We start from the raw sequence: 6,000 nt of genomic DNA, 5'->3' as shown, positions 1-6,000 counted from the left end.
CCCGTATCCCCAGGAAGGCCGAGATGTGGGAATGCCAGACTTTCCCTCCGCTTGATGGGAAGATGTTCTGAGGCTGTCTCGGCCTCGCCGGGCTCAGCGGGAGCTATTTTCTTGTGCAGAGAGGCATAAAATTCCACCCACCCAGAGCATCTCATTGATTTCCAATGGGCACAGTTCACCAGATGCTGTTTGGTTTGAGGGCTTCCTCAACCCCTCCTGATGACGCCAGCCCCCACTTTTGCTTTGTGGCCTGGTATTTTCCCAGCAGGGAAGTCCCCCTCTGCTTTCTGGCTGTTGGGATTTTGGCCGAAGGCTGGAAGGAGGGTTCCCCATATGGTCCTCTTAAGGACCAGTGACCACCCAACTCAGCGTCCAGGGGAGATGGTCAACGTCCCCACCCCCAAAACAAATTAAATATCTGGCCTCCTGCTGATAAAAGGGAATGAGGGTGGAAGAAAGACAGAGGATGCCTGATTGAACTAAGAAGGTCTAGTTAAGTAGTTTGACAAAGATGACCCTGGATCCGTTGATGCGTAGCTTAACAACCTCTAATGGATCAAGGCTGCTCTAGGAGAGAGATGCTTTAGTCTTGGCTGAGCCTTTGCTGAGAAGACTTTTCATTAGGCGAGACCTGGATAGGAGCTAATAGGCAGACCCTTTTCCAGAGTTCTAATGGAAAATCGGAATCGCTCAACTGATTCATAAAATCATATTCAGTTCTACAGAAGGAAAAAGACCTCAGACAATGGTTTAGGACATTTTAAAGTAATCAGCCTGAAATGACATTTCTCCCTTCTGGGGTAAGTTCTGATCATGTTGTCTGGTTTGTTTAACTCCATAGAGGAAGGAACAGATTTTCAGGGAAGCTCTGAGAGAATCAAGCATAAGACTCTGGGCGTCCTGATGCAGTTAACAACAATCTGATGCGGAGCAGTAGTTTGTTGAACCTCCAGCCTTGGTGGAGATTTTGTCTAAGGGAAGCAGTGGCTCTAGTACTGAGCAAGGGAGTGGGTGATAAAATGATGGGTGTGCCTACATGGAGTCCTTTTGTCCTACAAATATGTCCATTTATTAAGGCATTTATTAAGTGCTTACATTGCTCTAAGCACTGTAATAAGAGCTGGGGTAAATACAAGATAAATTGGATATTAATCAGGTTGGACATAGTCCATGACCCACATGGGGCTCACAGTCTTAATCCCCATTTTACAAATGAGGTAACTGAGGCACGAAGAAGTTAAGTGACAGGCTCATGGTCACACAGCAGACAAGAAACAGTGTAACCTAATGGATAAAGTACTGTCCTCGGAGTGACAAGGACCTGGGTTCCAATCCCAGGTCCACCACTTAATGATAATAATAATGATAATTAGAATAATAATTGTGGTATTTGCTAAGCACTTGCTATGTGCCAGGCATTGTACTAAGGACTGGGGTGGATACAAGCAAATAGGATTGAACACAATCCCTATCCCATATGAGGCTCACAGTCTCAATCCCCATTATACAGATGAGAGAACTGAGGCCCAGAGAAGTAAAGTGACTTGTCCAAGGTCACATAGCAGACAAGTGGCAGAGCTGGAATTAGAACTCATGACCTTCTGATTCAAAGGCCTGTAGCCACTAGGTCATGCTGTTTCTCCAAATCACCTGGCAAATCACCTTGGACATCACTTATCTGTGCCTCAGTTACCTCATCTGAAAATTGTTGTTATATTTACTCTCCCAAGCACTTAGTTCATTGTTTTGCCCACAGTAAGTGCTTAGTAAATACTACTGAGTGAATGTACTGATTCCTAAATCTACAACTCCAGCCTTGATCTCTCGCCTCCTCAACGATCCTGCATGTCCTTCTGCCTTCAGAACATTTCTTCTTGGATGTCCTTCTGTCACCTCAAACTTAACACATCCAAAACAGGACTCCTTATCTTCACATCAAAACCCTGACCTCCCACTGAATTTCCCATCACTGTAAACACCACCACCATCCTCCCTCTCTCACAAGCCCCAAAAGTTGCCATTATCCTCATCATCTCATCTCATTCAACCCGCGGATTCAGTCTATTACCAGATCCATTCAATAGTATTTATTGAACCTGGCAGTCTTGGGATCCTGAACCAGCACACAGGATCTGGGTCCTATTCTCTCACATTATAAAGACAATAAATCTCTCCTTTCCTCTCCATCTAAACTGTTACCATCTTGATCCAAGCATTTATCATATCTAGACTTGATTACCACATCAATCTCCTCACTGATATCTCTGCCTCCTTTTTCTTCCTACTCCAGACCATTCTTCAATCTGCTGTATGGTTCATCTTTCTAAAAAAACTGTCCAGCACGTCTCCCCACTCCTCAAAAACTCCATCTCCGCATCAAAGAAAAACTCTTTACCATCAGCTTTAAGGTCACTAAATCAGTTCTCTCCGTCCCCCTTACCTCACTAATCTTCCACAATCCAGCCCTACACACTTGGTTTCCTCGAATGCTAATCTGCTCAATGTACCTTGATCTTGTCAGTCTCACTGACATCCCCTTGCTCACATCTTCCCCTCAGCCTGAAAATCCCTCCCTGTTCATATCCAAGAGACCACCAGGCTCTCTATCTTCAAACCTTTAATAAAATCACATCACCTCCAAGAGGCCTTCCCTGACTAACCCTGCATTTCCTCGTTTATTTGTCCTCCTTTCTGTGTCACCTAGGCTCTTGGTCTGTACCCTTTAGGCACTTTGACTCTCTACCCCAGCCCCACATCACCCTTAAGCACTTTAATACTCACAGCACCCCAGCCTCATATATCTTTATATTCTGTGGTTTCCCCTTTCTGTAATTTATTTTATTGTCTGTCTCCCCCACTAGATGGTAAGCATTCTGAGGACAAGAATCGTGTCTACCAACTCTTATGTGTTGTGCTCTCCCAAGTACGGAGAACTGTGCTCTGCCCATAGTATCTACTCAATAAATACCACTAACTGAAGTTCATTTTCTCGCTCTTACTTTTTCTCTTTTTTCCCTCCCATTTTCTTTCTCCATTTCTCTCCTCTCCTCCCTTTTCCTTTCTTCCTCCTGTTCTTTCTTCTTATTCTCCTCCTCTCCTTTACTCTTTTTCTCTCCTCTTTCTTCTCTCTCCCTCTCCCTAGATTTCATTAGAAATTGGCATCATATGTATAATACTATTCTTCTTATTCTTCTTTCAGAACTACACCTCCACAATGAAATAAATCCATTAATACATGCTTAATTGGCTCTTTACACACCAACTACTCAAAGATTTCATTTTGTTTGGCTCTTCTGCACTAAAAGGTTGCCAACCACTAGGTAAGAAGCTTACCTTCTCAAATCCCTGGTTAAAAGAAAAGATCTTTTTCCTAGAGGGGCACCGTGGCTTTGTCCATAGAAAACAATTGGTGAGTTTTTCATTTAGTTTAGTTTAGTTTTTTATGGTATTTGTTAGGCGTTTACTATGTGCTACACACTGTTCTAAGCAGAAGGGTAGATACAAAGTAATAAGGTTGGACACAGTCCGTATCCCGCACAGGGCTTGCCGTCTTAATTTCCATTTTGCAGATGAGGTCACAGAGGCACAGAGAAGTGAGGTGACTCTACCCCAAGCACAGATCGTGTCCTCGGCTGAATTTTTCAAGAATAATTGCCATTTCTGCCATGCAGGTGAGAGGATGCAGAGGCTTGGATGAGCTGAAGTAGGCTTGGGTCTGATGGCTCCTATCAAAGGGTTTACAGAGGAATTCCTAAACTGGCATGGGCTGAGAGTCTGAAAGGACCTGAGTTCTAATCCTGGCTCTCTCATAATAATGTTGGTATTTGTTAAGCGCTTACTATGTGCAGGGCACTGTTCTAAGCGCTGGGGTAGATACAGGGTAATCAGGTTGTCCCACATGAGGCTCACAGTTAATCCCCATTTTACGGATGAGGGAACTGAGGCCCAGAGAAGTGAAGTGACTTGCCCATAGTCACACAGCTGACAAGTGGCAGAGCCGGCAGTTGAACCCATGACCTCTGACTCTGAAGCCCAGGCTCTTTCCACTGAGCCACGCTGCTTCATATGTCCTCTGTGTGACCTTGGACAAGTCACTTAACTTCTCTGTGCTTCAGTTACCTCATCTGTAAAATGGAGAGGAGAGTGTGAGACCCAAGGGGGACAGGGACTGTGTCCAACCTGATTAACTTGTATTTACCCCACCGCTTAGAACAGTGCTTGGCACAGAGTAAGTGCTTAACAAGTACCATAATAATAAGCAATAATTATTATTTTTATTATTACTGTCCCAGTTCAGCTTCCTGTTTTGATCTGCAGTCACATAGCTACTTCTAAGAGATAATGATTTCAAAAAAAATTCAGGTGGCATGGTAGACAACAGGACACCCTGTAACTTCTATCAACGTTCATTAGTAAGATCACAAAGATGACCTTGAACCAGACAACGCTAACCTGGGCACCCCAAAGTCGGGGGGACAAGGTGCCTAAGGTAATTCTAAACCACCAGTCATCGCATAAAAGGATTGACTTGCTAAAATATCTTGCTGCCTTATACTTTCTTGTTAGGCTCCCGGACATCGGGGAATGACAGTAATTAACGAGGGTGAAAAGAAAAGCCACCACAGACAGACTGCGGTATTCAGTAACTTAGTTCGAAAAACTTGAAAGAATCGCTAGGTACTAATTAATTGGTCTTTGGGTTGTAACTAATTCATAGGTGTCGTGGAGGTACCCTGAGAGACTGCATGCTCTGTTTTCCTGAGAATCAATCAGTCGAAGATTGATGAAGGGCTGTTAAGGTCAAGGTTTGCAAACACTGAACCATCTGCAAACTCTCCTGGGCTACTCCCTGCTATAGAGCAATTTTAGAAGAACAGGTGTTCAGTTATAATTTTCCACTTCTTCCTTTTCTGCTGAAATTGTTGTTTTAGTCAAACCGCTTTGCCAACTAGTTTTATTAAAATGAACGTGTTATCTATGGTTCCTTTAAAATAAGTTAATAATAATGGTGGGATTTAGATTGTACTCTCCCAAGTGCTTAGTGCTCTAAACACAGTAAGTACTCAATAAATACAGCTGAATGAGTGAATGAATGAATACAGTGCTCTGTACACAGTAAATAATAAATAGAATTGATTGATTCATTCAGTCACATTTACTGAGCACTTACGGTGTGCAGTGCACTGTACTAAGTGCTTGAAAAGTACAATTCATCAATAAATACTCATTAATTCATTCAATTATATTTATTGAAAGCTTACTGTGTGCAGAGCACTGTACTAAGCACTTAGAAAATGCAATTCAGAGACAATCCCCACCCAACCACGGGCTCACAGTCTAGAAGGGGGGGAGACAAACATCAAAACAAGTAAATAGGCATCAGTAGCATCAATAGAAATAAATAGAACTATAGATACATAGATTGATGGATTAAGTGCTTCCTATGTGACAAGATAATCCAGTTAGGCACAGTCCCTGCCCCACATGGAGGCGAGAGCTCACAATCTAAGTGGAAGAGAGAACATTTTATAGGTGAGGAAACTCAAGTAGAGAGAAGTTAAGTTGCTTGCCCAAGGTCAAACAGCAGGCAAGTAGTGGGATTTGAATTAGAACCCAGGTCGTCTGCCTCCCAGGCTCTTGCTACAAATTTATGGAACAACAAAATAAATAGAGTGAAGCTAAATCAAGAGTAAGCAGAGACATTTAGAGGTTAATGAATTATGGGGCTCATTAGGGTATATTGTTCAGCTCCATCATTTCAGTTCTCTTCAGGACTCTGGTCTGGGGCAGAAACAGTGATCTCAATTCTCCCCGACTGGCAGGGCTGGGAGAAGAAGATCATGAGGGTCAATCGATCAATGGTATTTACTGAGCACTTACTATGTGCAAAGCACTGTACTAAGTGCTTGGGAATGTACAATCAAAAAGAGTAAGTAGATAGATTCCCTGACCACAAGGAGCTTAAAGAAGAAAGGGTTGGATGGAACTGTGAGGCCATGG

Source organism: Ornithorhynchus anatinus, chromosome 3 (genome assembly GCF_004115215.2).
Source record: "Ornithorhynchus anatinus isolate Pmale09 chromosome 3, mOrnAna1.pri.v4, whole genome shotgun sequence".
Taxonomy (NCBI): Eukaryota; Metazoa; Chordata; class Mammalia; order Monotremata; family Ornithorhynchidae; genus Ornithorhynchus; species Ornithorhynchus anatinus.
The sequence above is the reverse complement of the archived record's forward strand: the minus strand, read 5'-3'. Positions refer to the sequence as shown.